At 32.8% G+C, this 16,949-nt stretch overlaps 1 long non-coding RNA gene across 1 annotated transcript in view; it reads right to left on the bottom strand.

The window, feature by feature from the left end:
* The window catches only part of LOC127540433 (uncharacterized), a 60,334-nt gene that overhangs the window by 12,360 nt on the left and 31,025 nt on the right, over positions 1 to 16,949 (bottom strand). The window contains exons 2-3 of the long non-coding RNA XR_007948139.1: positions 7,675 to 7,820; positions 3,174 to 3,216 (exon numbers count right to left, since the gene is read on the bottom strand). This is a non-coding gene — a long non-coding RNA (uncharacterized LOC127540433). The remainder of the gene's footprint in view (positions 1 to 3,173; positions 3,217 to 7,674; positions 7,821 to 16,949) is intronic.

The raw sequence follows: 16,949 nt of genomic DNA, 5'->3' as shown, positions 1-16,949 counted from the left end.
TTCCAGAGCTGTACACTCAACAGGAAAATATTATAAGCAGCCAGAAAGAAACAATTCAAATCTCATGGAGCCACAGTCAGAATCAGATTTAGCATCTTCCATGTTAAAGGGACAGAGGGCTTGAAATACACATAGTTCAGAAGGCAAGAAGAGCTAGAATTACAAACAAGAATGACTCTCCATCAAAAGTAAGCAAAATCTTTGATGGAAAAATTACATTAATGAAATAGAGGACTTTCAAGAATTCCTGATAACAAGATCAAAGCTGAATAGAAAATATAAGTCAAACACAAGTCTCAAAAGAAGCATATAAAGGTAAACTGTATGCTGGAGAAACTGAGGCAGGATAAAGATTAGATATTGTTTAATGTTTTATTTACAAAACATGAAAAAATAATCTTGAGTCTTAATAAAGTTAATCTGTTTACATTCCAATGTGAGAAGATGATATATGTAACTTCTAAGAACTTTATTATATGTAGATTGTTAAAATGCAGAAGGCATGACTGTGAGTTGGTTATTTTGGAATGAACTCCAAAAAGAAAAAAAATGAAGGAGTAAGAAAGAAGAATGCACTGAAATAAGAGGGAAAGGAGAGTTAGAAAGGAGAAATTTTGTTATATAAAAAAATGTGTTCATGAAAAACATGAACTTCTTTACAGAAGAAGGAAAAATGATGGGGGGGAATACTGAAGGCAATGCTTGGACCTTACTCTAATTGGACTTGGTTCAAAGAAGAAAGAGTACATAAACATATACATAAGAGTTTATATGTAGATATATATGTGTATGCATCTGTATATATATATATATATATGTATATATGTATATATGATCAGTTACATATAGAAAAAATGTGTATATATGCTCAGTTGTGTGAGTAGATAGATAAATACACTCATTTGTTTATAGACATATAACAACCAATAGGGAAATAGGAGAAGGGAAACAGGAAAAGGATAAAGGGGAGAACAGATTAAGGGAAGCAGTGGTTAGAAGCAAAAGACTTCTAAAGAGTCTGGGATAAAAAGAAACAGAAAAATACGGAAGAAAATTAGATGGAAGAACAAACAAAGTTAATGATCATAACTGTGAATATGAATGAGATAAGATCACCCATAAAACAGAAGTAGATAGCAAAATGGATTAAAAACCAGAATCCAACAAGATGTTCTTTAGTATATACACACTTAAATATAAAGACACACAGTTAAAATAAAGGACTGAAACAGAATCTAATATACTTTAGGTGAACTAAATTTTTTTTTAAAGTAGGGATAGCAATCATCATATACAAAGCAAAAGCAAAAGCAAAACTAAACCTAATTAAAAGGGATAATCAGGAAAACTACATTTTGCTTAAAAAACAAACACAAAAATCTACCATGGACGATAAAGAATTTTCAGAGCACTGATAAAGGCTTCGTTTCTCAAATTTAGACTGAGCACATAACCGAGTCAAATTTATAAAAATAAGATCCATTCCCCAATTGATAAATGGCCAAAGGATATAGAGGCATTTTTTAGAAGAAAAAAATCAAATCTAAAGTTGTATAAAAATTCTCTAAATCATTATTGATTAGAAGAAAGGCAAATTAAAACAACTCTGAAGTACTTCCCAAATCTACCATAAATGGCAAATGCTTCAGAGGATGAAAGAAAAATACATATACTAATTAAACATTGGTGGAGTAGTGAGCTGGTCCAACCATTCTATGTAACAATTTAGAACTACACCTGAAGATCTATGAAAATGCACATTACCAGTTTTGTAAGAGATCCAAGGAAAAGGGAAAGGACCTATATGTACCAAAATCTAGCAACTTTTTTATGGTGGCAAAAAAATGAAAATCTAGGGGATCACCTTCAATTAGAGAATGGATGAATAAGTTATAGTATGTGACTGTGATGGAGTACTATTGTCTGTAAGACAGAATGGGAGTGATTTCAAATAAACATTGCAGGACCTATAAGAATTGATGCAAAGTAAAGTGAGAAGAACTGGGAGATCACTGAGCAAAAATAAAAAAAAAAAAAAAAAAACAATCAGCAATGTTGTAATGATGTTCAACTCTGAAAGACTTGGCTACTCTGATCAATACAATTATCCAAGACAATTCCAAAGAACACATGGTGAAAACTGCCACCCACCTCAAGAGAAAGAATTGAAGAACCCTGAATACAAATTAAAATAATTTCCCATCCTTTTTAGTTTTCTTGGCAATATGGTTAATATGGAAATATGATTTGTATGACTTCACATGTATAAAGTAAAATATTTTGGCCTTCTCAGTGGGTAAGGAAGTTATAGAAGTGAAAAAAGAATTTGTAACTAAAATTTTTAAAATAATTTTTAAAATAAGTAACAAATTAAAAATATTTTTAGGAAGCTGAAGCAGCAAAAATTTAATTTTTCTTAGAAGCTATAAATTGCATTAGTAAGGAAAAGAAATGCTTAGAAATGCAATCTCTCATCCTGCCCTATTGGTTTTATTTTTATAACTCTCTTTTTAATGTTATTAACTTAACAATTGGAAATAGTGTATATTTGAAATTCAAATGGCATATAAATGTTCCTCTCCCTACATAATATACAACAAAACATTTTAAATAGGACTATTTCAAAGTCAAACTTTCTGTCTACAGACTTGGGAAAGAAACATAACTTATGTTCTTAACTGGCATTTATTCAGAAGGAAGAAATATAGTTTGGGAAATCCTCTATTAAATGGTTACAATATCACAGGACAGAGGAAGTATCTTTCAGGTGGTATTTCCTTATGTGTGTAAAACTCAGTAGAGATAATAATGAGAGTCCCACAATTTCATAATTGGAAGGGACATGTGAGCTGCAAAATAGAATACCCAACTACAACATTCCTGTTAAGTGCCCATGCCTCTTTTACCATAAAATGTATTATAATGGGTAATCACTGCTTTCTGTGTTAGTCAATCCTGCTTTTGCATTGTACTAATTGTCAGAAAGTCTTTCTTATATTTACCTCTTTGAAACTTTCACCTTCTTTTAACAAAAAAAATAATAGTTAATGTTCCAGGAAATAAGTTGGAAAAATAATCCATAGACTTAAAGGTAGTTTAAAAAAAAACTACTCAGTATTTTTCTTGCAAGAAATTGAACAAAATTCTAAATTTGGATAGAATATTCTGCTTACCTGTTCCATGGATTTGAATAGTACTGTTCTTTCCAGTGCCAATCTGAAATTGGATGAAAGATTTTTTTAATAGGGAAAATAAAAATAATAATTGAGGAATGAGTGTAACATCAATTCTGCTGATTCTTGAGTTAGAGACCAAGAATGGTCTTTTGGAGATAAACACACACTAGAAAAATAGACTATCTAGGCCTAAGGGTTTAGTTCTGGATATAAGGTACTACTAGACATGGTTTTTGGATCTTCCATGCAACCAGAAACTTTTAGAAATCATGCATATATATGAGTAGAATCCTAATATTGACTAACTTTTGTTTTTGCTAAAGACTCAAACCTTTCTCTGTTTGGCAGCATGTTCTGGTCTCTTATCAAATGCTATTTTGTTTTGTTGTCTTTTTTTTCCCTTTCTCCTAAACACATAAGTATGAGATTATGCTTTTCAGCTGTCTACTAGAAAATCCTATCATGAAAGAAACATATTATCTCAGCTGGACACAACTCCACTCAAATATTGAAAATGAATGAATGGCAGGTACATTAAGTATAAAATTTAGAGTACAACCAAATGCTCCCTAGGTAACAGTGACTTTGGAGCTAATATCACCATCTGGCACATCTAACATATGAGCCTAAATATAGGTAAATGTTTTTTTGTGGGTTTTTTTTTTGGTGGGGGGGTGTTGCAGATATTTATGGAACTTTTTCTATTTCTCAAAGAATCATGAAGCCTTCTCTCTGGAGTTAATTTTCTTTTCTTATAAAAACTATGTCCTCTACTTCCATATTAATAAAAACAAAAATAATATCTTAGGTATCAAAACTACCACTTTATTTTGTCAAATACTTCTTCAGTCTGAGAAAAAAAAAATTAAGATGAACATAGTTCCCAATCAATACTTCATGATTTGGTAGAACAGAATATCACCCTTTCAGAACCCATAAGGAGTTCAGACAAGCATTGCTGATATAAACATGTAGTAAGTATATCATTTTAAATATAAAAATCCAGGAAAATAATAGGGTTTAAAGGAAACAAGTGATCTACTTGATAAAAGCCTGAGTGTGGAGTCATAAAGATCTTACCTTAAAATCTTAAATAGCTCTATGACTCCAGGGAAACCACATAATTTCTGTGTACCTGAGTTCCAGCTATGAAATCAAGGGCTAGATTTCAATCCATTCTAGTTCTTAATTTATGAGCTTGTATATTACAATAATGAAAAAGATCTGACAAAAAGTTACATGAAATCTGATTAATTAAAAACTATTCCAAAGAGCCTCTAGCAACATTAAGAACTTTGAAATTAATTCAACAAGTATTTGTTCAGTATCTAAAAAAAAATCTACCCAAGAACCAATGGATAAAGACTACTTTGTCCAGATTAAAACATACATTTAGATAGATAACCTGTAATATTTATTCATTATTGTGAGTATTTAAGTGTGTAGCTATTTATATCAATATTACAAATGTAGATATTTCTTGATCAGGCACAATAAATAGACAATGAATCTATCCCAGAATTAAACAAGAGGAAGGGGGCTAAGTGTGTTGCCTTTATGAAATTACAAAACATCTGCTTAAAATAAAATCCATCTTTTTAATGTACATATAGACTACCAGGTCTTTATAATTTCTAAAGACTCAAAAATGAGCATCAGTGAGGAAGTCATGGAAAGTTACAAAATGATGATGATGATGTGATGGTATCCAAAACAGAACCAGAGTAAAGAATGGCATTAAAGAAAGGTAGATCAAAAAAAGTAATGGTGGGCACGGGATAAAAGCAAGAGATAACTATATAGACATGTATTCTACTAGTATCATTAAAGCATGAAGAAAAAGGAGAAAATACTGATCAAACTAGGTAGTTCTTCTAGGGTGACCTTTAGGCAAAACAGACAAGTAAGTGGTACATAGGATAAAAAGTTGTGGATAGGATGCAATCCATGTTCTTAGAAGTACCATCTACACCTATGATTTCCTTGACTATTTTTAACATGTGAAAGCCGAATGACACAAAGGAAAAAAAAAACAGTCTCTATCCCTAAAGATGAGATAAAAGGATTCAAGAGGAGAATAAATCAAATTCTAATTTCTTCCTTTCCTTTGGCAATATTAAGAACCAACTTTTTTTAAAATCATTCAATGATATTTAACATTTTAAGACCTTTTTGGAGTTTTCTCGGCAAAGATACTGGAATGGTTTATCTTTACCTTTTCCAGATTATTCATATACTCAACATTCTTCTCAAACTAAAGATGGCTTCTCTAAAAATTAAGTTTTTCCTCAAGCCTTCCAGTTGAGGAAATACCCAAGCCAGCTATGTTCATTCCTTACTCAATTTTGCTACTAACTCTCCACACTTCTCCAACTTGCCTCTGAACCATTATTCAATCCCTATCTCCCAAGTTTCATTTTTCTTTTGAGTATCCTAATCCTCCATTAAAATCTAAATTCTTTGTGGGCAGATATTACCATTTTTATTATATTTATGTACAGCATAGCACAATTATTTACATATAATGCATTTATTCATTTTCCCCTACTTTACTTCTCTTTCCTTTCTTTTTAACTCCTTATCTTTGTTCTACAATTTTCTTTTTTGTCCTTCCCTCTCTTTGCTTTCTTCCTTCCTTGAATTCTTCACATATATGACTTTATTTGTGCAAAATTAATAAGACACCATGTACAATATGATAAACATTAAAGGGCTACTGTGTGCTAGGCACTGTGCCAAGTGCTAGAAATACAAATGAGAAAAAAAAGAAAAATAATTCCAGCCTTTAAAGAGTTCAAAATCTAATTAGGGAAGATAATATACAAAAGAAAGCTGAAAAGGGTGGGGGAGAAGGAGGAAAGTAGCCATAAGGGAGGGAGGAACATAATAAATATGATGATGAAGAAGAGACCAAGCAGAGAAGTCCATGGCAAATGAAGAGATGATAAAGATTTTCAGCCCTCTAAAGATGAAGGTTATGAAAAAAAAAATGTTTTTGTCCTCTCCAGCCCTCCAATCAGGGAGGCAGAAACATCTCAGGGCAATTATGAAGTATTATTTATCACCAAAGAATATAGCAAAGGCTTAAATATTAAGACCCTTTGCCAATAACCATATAACAGATAGTGGTTTTGTACTATCTAGGAAATGAGACAACTGCTTGCTGCTGGCTATAGATTAAATACGTTTATTGTGCCACAGGTAGTATTTAGTCGACATTGTAAATAGCAGGAAAGTTAGAAATCACACAAATTGTGAACCTCAAGCTAATTAAATTTAGCATCTAATGGAATGAAATTTATTGACAACTCACTAAAATGAATTAAAGGAAGCAGTCACTGCACTCCTTAAAAGTAATAAAGGGTTGGGCTTTTTTTTTTTTTTTTTTTTTTTTTTTGCAAGCACTTAGGAGGTTATTATAAAATTGCTCCAGGCCACTCCATTCACATGCTGTGCCCAATTACTAAACTAAAGTCAGAGAGGATATATCAATTTATTGGAAAGCAACTTCCTTATGTTATTATTTCAAATTGTTATTCATACTTAAGAAATCAGACACTTATCAATTATTGAAATTGACTAAAGCAAGCCAGAAATGACAGGTTAAGAGTATGCTAAGAAAAATTTACATTGTATTATGTCTGCTTTTCATCAAATTTCAATTTCAGCTTATCATTTTAGAAGGAATCAATACAAATTCTTTCTGTCCTATTTTTAAAGTCTTATGTTTCCCCCTCAAAGGAAAAAATACTAGGGAGGCAAAACAAAAGTCTTTGAAGATCTCCTCCCTTTGCAGAGACAAATAGTTTCTGTTTTGTTTTGTTTTCCCTCAAGGATGGAACAAGTCATATTTTTATTTCTTCCAAGCTATCTTTTCCTTCATATTTCTAATCTTCATATCACTTGGTAGAATGTCTAAACAAATACAGTAAGTTCCCTACATAAACACAGGTCCCTAGAAATCAAACTCCAAAAATTACAGAATTGAGAACTCATATCCGTTTTTTTAAAGACTTTTTTTTAAAATTCTGATATGAATCTGTCCCAATTAATAACGCTGGAATTATTCATATGTTAAAAGTTATGAATAACAGAACAATGTTATTATTTTTGACATAAGTCTGGGACAAACCCAGAGAATTCCAATAATGTGGCCAAGATCACAAAGCCATTAAGTGATGGAGCAACTACTCTATCCATGGCCTCTTATATCCAGACCAGTTCTCTTCCCAATTCTACCCAGCAGTTGCTGGATGCTAATATACATAGCAAATAAAATGATTTCTCCCTATGTTATATTTTCAATTAATTCATGACTAGGATGTAAACCGGTAAAATGCCAGATTTTAATTGCAAAATTACACTGTTCAACAACAAGAGATAAATGATCTCTTATGATTCAAATGACCTGATTTTTGTGGAGAGAAAAGGAGGTGGGAAACAGTACAGATTTTTAAGTAATTCTACAACCACAATAAATAAACACTTAAATGCTTACTGTTTGGTGGTCAGGATGAAAAGATGAAAAGCGCCTTCCTTTGAGTGGACAGTCAAGTAGTGGGGATACAACATCTAGTTGTTTTTGTTCTTGTTTGTCCTTTGTTCTCCAAGAGTACCTTTATATCAGGGAGGTGATGCTATGACCTACAAGTGAATTGGATTAAAGTAAGGAAGGGCTGTGCAAAGTCACCAGTCTTACTTATTTACTTTTTTCTCCCAAACCATCCGAGAACAGTGGCAAGATGCAGATTAGGACTCCTGGAGATGGTCCTGAATGAAATGGGAGACCTTGGCTATTTTAGTCTCAGTTTGACTGAGACAAAGCCCGATCAATGGTTAAAGCCAAGTAATAAATGAGACAAGGAAGAACTTCTTTTACCTAGTCAAAAGAAAAAATATCTTGGAGGGGAAAACCTGACCTGGGACTTGTTGGTCAATCAATGAAATGAGTGATTTGGGTATAAGGAATGGTCCTAGTCTGTAAACCCCAAGGTATCTTGTAAGGTTTCAGTGATAGAAGAAGAAGGATAAAAAGGACAATGAAGAAAGAAAAAGGAAGGAAGAGGAGGGAGGAGGGAAGGGAGGTATTATTAGGTTATTTTTTTATTCTCCACGATGTGCTTTTTACTTTACTCTTTGGTTTGTTTTTTTTTCCCTTTCAGCCCACTCCCTTTTTCCCATGCAGGTTACAATTAAGCATGGATATCTTTATGCATTTATACACAAGTATGTATGTGTTTATATATACACACACATACATACATATATATATATAATATACACATATATACATATATACCAATAGTCATATAGGTATGTGGGTGGGTGGGTATGGGTGTGTATATACCCACCCACACATACATATATCTACATATACACATACATGTATCTACATATATCCTCACACATATATACATAAACATGCATCTAAAACAATATTAATATGACTGACATATAATATAGATTTCTCTCTTCATTTAATCTTTAAATTTGACTTGGTGATAAGTGATTACTAAACCTACTTTTTTTTCCTAATAGATTCTATTCCTAATCTTTGTTATTGTAGTTGTATATATATCTATTTCTGATCCATGCTAACTTTTCAAATTTAATTGTACTCTTTAATTTGCGTTGCTATTACCCAATCACCCCCACTCATGGATCCTCCCTTATCTTCTTCCCCAACCTTCCCTCCCTTTTTATCCCATTTATCTTTAGATTATCCCATTAATCTAAGCACCTCTTCCCATTGCCTTACTATAAACCCTCCCCACCTCTTATCCTATCCTTATTTCTTTATAAATTTTAGAAGGTCCTATACCCTTCATGGTATGTGCCTGTATGTGTCTGTGTGTGCATATGTAAATACTTTGTAACTATTGAGTCTCTTGAAATTAGTCTTTTATGCTGGTTCTTATATGCTAAATTGTTATAGATTTGAGGTTATTTGTGAAAAAATGTGAAAATCTGAGAGTTCACTTTTTTTCATTATAATTTTTAATTTTTCATTATTATTTTTAATTTTGCTGGATATAATATTTTTGATGATAGCCCATTCTTTTGATTGTCAATAATATTCTAGAGTCTGAAGTCTTATCATAGCTGCTGATAAATCCTGTACAATTCTAATTGTAGTTCCAGCGTATTTGAATTGTGTGGTTTTGGTTTTATATTTTGATTTGTTTCTGTTTCTTGTAAAATTTTTCTTTGATCTGGGGATTTCAAAATTTAACAATAATATCCCTGCACATTTTCCTTGTAGGATCTCATTGAGGTACATATTTTCTATGTTAATTTTCCCCACTTGTTCTCTCACTTCAGGATACCATTTTTATTTTTTCTTGCATTATTGTGTGAAGGGTTTTCTTTCTTTCTTTTTTTTTTTTTTTTTTTTTTTTTTTTTGGTTGCAGCTTTCAGGCATTCTCATGTTTTCTCTTCTTGAACTATCTCCAGATATAATAGTTTTCTTATGTTTCACATTCTTATATAATCTTTCATTATTTATATTCTGTTTTGTTATTTCTTGGTCTCATAGCTTCAATGTCTTCTCCTTTCCCAATTCTAATTTTCAAAGGATTATTTGCTGCCTCAAGATATTGCATCTCCTCTTCTAGTTGGTTGACTTTCTTTTCAAAATATTCTTTTTGCTTTCTTGGATTTAAAAAAAAATTCCTGAATCTCATTTGATTTTTGAAGTCTTTGAGTTCTTCTAGAAATTTTTTTAAACTCTTTTTTTTTTTTTTTTTTTTGGAATGGCAATTGAGGTTGTGATTTGCCTATGATCATGAGTTAGTATTAAGTATCTAAGTTAAAATTTGAACTCAAATCCTCCTGACTTCAGCTCCAGTAAGGATCCATTGAATCATATAGCTTCCCCCTTCTATAAATTCTATGTTACTCACTGGGGTAGAAAAGGCTTTTTTAACTTCACTGTCCTCCTCTGAAGATGAATCAGTCTTCCCTATTCCCATACTAAGTTTCTATAGTTGGCTTCTTTCTTTTTTGCCAATTCATTTTTTATGAGGAGTAATGTTGAGTGTGAATAACACTCCAACAGTATTATGGTCCCCAGATTATTGTTGCAGGTATGGTGAAAGATTTGCCAACTCAGTTTGTCTCCAAGTTAAGAAGAAAAAAAAAAAATTTATGCTGTCGGGCTAAGTTCCAAAAGGATTATCAAAAAACCAGAAGCAAGGAGATAAATTTATATGAAAAAGAGAATCTGGAACTTCAGGTTACTTATTTGATAGTTTTGTGACTTACAATTAGGTTTGAGCGGTGGTCTACTCACTATTTTCTAAGAATCCCTATTACTACTGCCCAACAGATTGTTTAACTGACAGTCAGCAATGTTTGTAGTATTATACTATAGTATTCCTAAAGACAGGAGACTTTAGGATTATTGACAGATTGTTTGAACAATAGCATACCTAAGGCCAGGAGACTTCAAGATTACTGCTATATCTTCCCTCAAAGCTGGGGAAAGAAATATATAACTATATTATTATATTTCCAAGGCCAGGAGATTTTAGGATTATCGACAAATGGATTGTTTAAATAATAGCACTCCTAACGTCAGGAAGTCTCAGGATTACTGCTATATTTCTCCCAAAAGCTGCATTCCTTCAGTATTAGTGTAAATACTTTTAATCATGGGCTTCAGGATGGTGGCTCTTGCTTCACTTCAGCTCTTCAGTCTGACTTGGAACCCCAAACCAAGTGCTCCCCCTCCTGCAAGTGCCCACAGCCAGCAACCTCTACCCGCTGCCTCTGCACTCCAGGTGTTCTGGTTCCTTCTGGCCCAGGGCTGCATCACAGCAGCACAGCTGGACCTGGATTTCCTAATCAGCCAAGGTTCCTCAGTCTGCCCAGTCTCAAACCTGGATTCCTTGTGGTTCCTGCTGAGGCTCCCTCCTAACCCAGCCAGCTCCAGGACTTCCACTGGCTGTTTCTAACAGCTAGCCTGGTCACTTTACAATGGCTAAAACTGTGTCCTGGCTTCTTTTCAGGTTGTTCTCATGTTGTTCCAGGGGGACCCTTTTTCTGCCCCAAAACATATTAATTTTTCACTAGTCTGTGTTGGCCCAGAAGGCAAAATTTTGTTTTGTTTGTAGAGGAAGGCTGGAGAGTTTGGGGTTTTCTAATCCGTTCTTCCATCTTCCCAGAATCCTCCTGTCCTTCATTCTCAAAGAGTACCCTGATATCAGGGAGGTAATACGACTTTTACTCAAATAAATACATGAGAACTTAAAGTCAAAGTCAAAGAAGAATCCAAATGAAGAGTTCACATATGTATTGTATTCTGAAGGAAAAAGTTTTCCATTTCCTGAAATAAATGGATAGCTGGGTATTACAGTAGATCAGTTTAGATTTGGAATTAGAAAGTCCTAAATTCAAAACCTGTCTAAGATATTTATCAGCTGTGTAATGTTGGGCAAGTCAATTGACTTCTTTCCACCTTGATTGCCACATCTGTAAATTGGGAGTAATAATACTTAACAAAGAGAAGGTAGCGAATTCTTGTACTGGTAGAGAACATTTAAAAATACAGAGGTGCATGAAACATTAAAATGAAATTAGATTACTCCTAGTTCAGTTTGAATAGAATATAGTATTATGGGAAGAGGGAAAAAATTAAGTGAAGCTGGAAATAGACTTTGGAACCAGACTGGAGAAAACCTTAAATGATAGGCTAAGGAGTTTGTGTTTTATCATGAAAACAATAAGAAATCATTGAAATGTTTTGAGCCAGAGAACACAAAGTCATTCTTGCTCATCAGGAAGATTACTTTGGCAGCTGCATGAAGTATGTGTTAAATAAAGGACCAAAAGACTAGTTAGGGGGATATTTACAATTATCTGCATGAGTTCCTACAACTCTTCCCAAGTTTCTTACAACACTGTAAAAACAAACAATTCTACTCAACAAATAATCAGCCATGATTCCAGAGGATTAGTGAAAAAGAATGTTGTCCATGTCTTGATAGAGAAAGTATAGATTGGATATGCAAAATGAGTCACACATTTTTGGACATGGTCAACATAGGTATTTGTTTTGCTTCACTATGCATTTTTGCTATAAGGATTTCATTTTTCTTTTTCTTTTTTTTTTTTATTGGGGAGAAGGGAAGTAGGAAGAAATAAAACAGTCAAATGAAAAAAAGTGTTCTAAATCATTGTTGATTAGAGAAATGCAAATTAAAACAGCTGTGAGATATTTTACATCAATTAGATTGGCTAAAATGATTGAAGGGGATCCAATGTTGGAGGGAATGTGAAAAAAATAGGACACATACATTGTTGGTAGAATTGTGAACTTATTCAAATATTTTGGAGAGCAATCTGGAATTATGTCTAAAGAATTACTATACCCTTTCACTCAGCAATACCTCTACTGAATCTATTTCCCAAGATGATTAGGAGAAAAGGAAAAGAATCCATACCTTCTACGGCAGCTCTTTGTGGTGATAAAGAACTAGAAATTGCAGGGATGTCCAGAAACTGAAAATGGCTAAACAAGATGTGGTACATGACTGTGCTATAAGAAATGATGAGTTCAATAATCTTAGAAAAACATGGAAAGATTGCACAAAATAATGAAAAGTTAAATAAGCAAAATCAAAAGAACATTGTATATATTAAAGCAAAATTATGTGGGCAAATAAGTCATTTTGACTATTATAAGTACTCAAATTAACTACAAAGGATATATGAACAAAGATGCTATCTGCATTCAGAGAAAGAGCCAGTAAATAGAAGTGTACTTAGAATGGAATAATTTTACATATCTGTGTATTGTGTATATATACACATACCTATGTATATATTATATATACACATATACATACACATATCTATTTGTGTCTAATATTATTGTTGTTCTTATTGTTTGTTGTTCATTCTTAAAGATGATCATGACCTCAGCAAGGTGATTCCATGACATGCAAGTAAATTGGACTCAAGTGAAGGAGGGCAGTGTAAAGTCACCAGCCTCACTTTCCCCACCATTGTCATTTGAGTCCAGTGGCCAGATACAGATCAAGACAATTGGAGATGGCCCTGGATGCAGTGAGAGGGCTTGACCTTTTGAAGCGAAGGTCTTCAATATGTCTCAATTTGACTGAGGTAAACCTAATCAGTGGTTAATAGTAGCCATCTCTAAGGTGGGGGGAGAGTAAGGAAAAAAGAGAAGGAATAAATACTTGCTAATTGAAAAAAAAAGATTTTAAAATTACCTAGATAAATGGTCTTGAATTCTTCAAGTAGGGGGATGCCAGTGTGAGAAGAACAGAAGAAATAGATGGGAGGATAAAGGAAATAGGATTTGGCAACTGTTGAGATATAGAAAATAAGCAAGAAGGAAAATGGCAGGTTTTAAGGCAGAAAAATAGCATGATTGTAAATACAAAAACAAAAAGTAAGGTTGAGAAAAAGGGCAAATTTAGTGGAAAAGTCGGTTTTTAATGTGTTTAATTTGAGGTACTAGTAGATAATCCTGAATGAGTTGTCCATTTGGCCATTGGACACATGGGGACTTTTTTATTTACCTTCAATATATTGTTTACAAATCCCTCAATTAACATATTAATTATTTTTTCAAGGATTATCAAAAAAGCATATTCTTTTTGTTCTTCAAATCCATGATTTTTACCTCTGAAATTGTAATTTTCCTAGTTCACCATCTTGAATATGTCATTACCCACCTCAAAAACTGAAAGCTTCTTTTCATTGCTGACCACATATAATATGATTTCCCTTGCCTGGTTGGAATTCAAAGGCCTCTAATTCTTACTTATTCAAACTTTTAAAAAAATATATAATAGTTGTTCTGTAAGAAATATTCAGCAGGATAAATACAGAGAGGCTTGGAGAGACTTACATGAACTGATGCTAAGTGAAATGAACAGAACCAGGAGATCATTATATATATCTCAACAACGATACTGTTTGAGGATGTATTCTGATGGAAGTGGATCTCTTCGATAAAGAAAGCTAATTCAGTTTCAATTGATCAAGGATGGACAGAAGCAGCTACACCCAAAGAAAGAACACTGGGAAATGAATATAAACTGCTTGCATTTTTGTTTTTCTTCCCGGGTTATTTATACCTTCTGAATCCAATTCTCCCTGTGCAATAAGAGAACTGTACAATTCTGCACACATAGATTGTATCTAGGATATACTGTAATCTATTTAACATGTATAGGACTGCTTGCCATCTGGGGAAGGGGGTGGAGGGAAGGAGGGGAAAAATCGGAACAGAAGTGAGTGCAAGGGATAATGCTGTAAAAAATTACCCTGGCATGGGTTCTGTCAATAAAAAGTTATTAAATATATACATATATATTATATATTACATATAATAGTAATTCCCTTCTTATACTCTTATCTAGTCAAAGTAAAGTATTAACTTTTCTACAAGTATATCCTATATTTTATCTGTCCGTGCCAAATATCAAGAAAAAACTTCCTAAGTCTCATTTCACATATTTAAAAATTCTTCCATTCATTCAAATCTCACTCCATTGTTACCTCTTCCTTGAAGTCTTCTTTGATTACCTACTCCAGACCTGAAGGTGTTGTCTTTTTCCTGGAAATTTCCTGGAAAAGTCACACTTAATTTGAATAGGCCTTCCCAAATCACTCAAACTAGCTTAATTTACACAATGATAACCAGATTCTTTGCCTCATTCCCCTATCTCTATTAGAGAAACAACTTTATTTTAGCCATTTGATGATGTCTGAATTCAATATCCATGATTTTTGTCATTAAGGGTTATCTCAGGAATCTACAGAGTAATATTAAGCTTGCATCATAGAAATTCATAGTCCTATAAAAGTAATAAAATAGTTGATTCAATGAAGTACCTAATAAGCATCTAATATTTGATTAGTATTTAAGTGCCTAATAATTAAGAGGCTAAGCAGTTAGGTGACAGAGTAGATAAAGAGCCCAGCCTAGAGTTAAGAAGCCCTGAATCCAAATATGACCTCAAACATTTACTAGCAGTGCGACTTGGACAAATCATTAAACCAATATCATCAGTATAGAGATGATAATTGAACTCATGAATACTTTTGAGATAATTGAAAGTAAGAGTGAAGAAAGTTGAAAAAAGTGTCCAAAGTAGTCTCAGTACTGCTTTATATGTGTTTCTTTGATCTGGATTTCTCTTCCTGGATGTTTCATAGGCATCTAAATAAAATATATCTCAAATAAAATTCATTATCTTTCCTACTAAATCTGCTTATCCTTCAAAATCTACCATTTTTTAGTCATCTTCAGTCACAAAGGCTAATAATGTTGGATCCTTCTTTGATTCTTCTATCATATCTATTCACTTACCCACTTTAGCCAATTTTATCTCCATAACATCTTTCATCTTTTTCCCCTCTTATTTCACTTATATAATTATCATCAAGGTTCAAATTTCTCTTACCTAAACTATTGTAATAACTTCCCAATTGATTTTTTGTCTCCAGTTTCTTCTTCTATAAATAATCCTTCACAAAAATGGGAACATACTTTGCTTAAAGCATATGTCTACTCGTGTCAGTCTCTCGCTGAAAAATATTAAGTGACTCCACATTGTTATGATATGAAGCAAGTCTCCAACCTGAAATTTAAAGTCATCCATGATCTCTGTCATTGAGGCTCCCAAAACAGGTCATATAATCCCCATGTAATTAATGTTTTAGGAAAAAGGATCTATTTATCCTATGGACAGTATCTTACTTCCAGAGATGTGGGGATGGGGGAATAATTGGTTTTATTCATACTATTTACTTGTCATAATTTAAAAATTGTACTTTTTGTACTAGCCATCCTTCAGAGTCCTAAATTATTTAATGTAAACAGAAAGTCAAGTGAACACATTTCTCCAAATTCTTAGTTGAATGGAAATAAGAGACTAGTCTCATCTGATTGTCACTATTTCTTTTGAAAAGGTGGTAACTTTAAATTATAATCAAGTGTTAGCAAGAGAGCATTCAGTGCCTTTCAAACATGAGTAGAAGAAAAAGGATGTTTCAGTGTCATGGAGAATTAAGAATGCCATCCTAAATTCAAGAAAGAAGCTAATCTTTTTAAGAAAGCTAAGGAATATGAATCCTGAGCGTGAATTGACTATGGAATGATGTCTATGCAGCCTTTATATGGAAAATCAGACAGGTAAAACAAGATGGCAAAGGGGCCCAAGATCAGAGATTAGCAGGTAAAATGAGAAAAAAAAATTTGGGAAGAGGAGCAGATGGGACATGCAATTTTAAAGAGATTAATTTGGGCAAAGATGCCTATCACATTTCAGATGTCAAATACTACTAAGGAACAGCTGAGGATAAAATCATAGCATAGCAGTGAAGAAAATTTATTAAATAGAATTGATCAATCACCTGAGTATAGAAAACTCAGTGGAAATTTTTGTTAGTAATCAATTGTATGAAAACTTCCAAGTTTTAAGGCAGTGATTAATATTTCAAAGTCACCATAATGAACATCATCAAAGTGTTTGATAATAGTCTTTGAAATTAAAACAAACTAATTCTGCAAAACAATGGAATGATAAATGTGAACACAAAAGTTAGACACACTAAATATGTGACCATGTATTTTCTTATTTTTCTAGTAATTGATAGCCCTGGTGATCAAAGGAAATAATAAATATACAATATTTAGTGAGGCCTAAAATACTACATATCATTGACAATCATGGTGATGTCAGTAGTGGTCATAGTCATTGTCTGGCGATATATAATTCCAAGGAATTTAGAAA

The sequence above is a fragment of the Antechinus flavipes genome, chromosome 6, assembly GCF_016432865.1.
Source record: "Antechinus flavipes isolate AdamAnt ecotype Samford, QLD, Australia chromosome 6, AdamAnt_v2, whole genome shotgun sequence".
NCBI lineage: Eukaryota > Metazoa > Chordata > Mammalia > Dasyuromorphia > Dasyuridae > Antechinus > Antechinus flavipes.
Note: the sequence above shows the minus strand (reverse complement) of the source record. Positions and strands in the feature narration are given on the sequence as shown.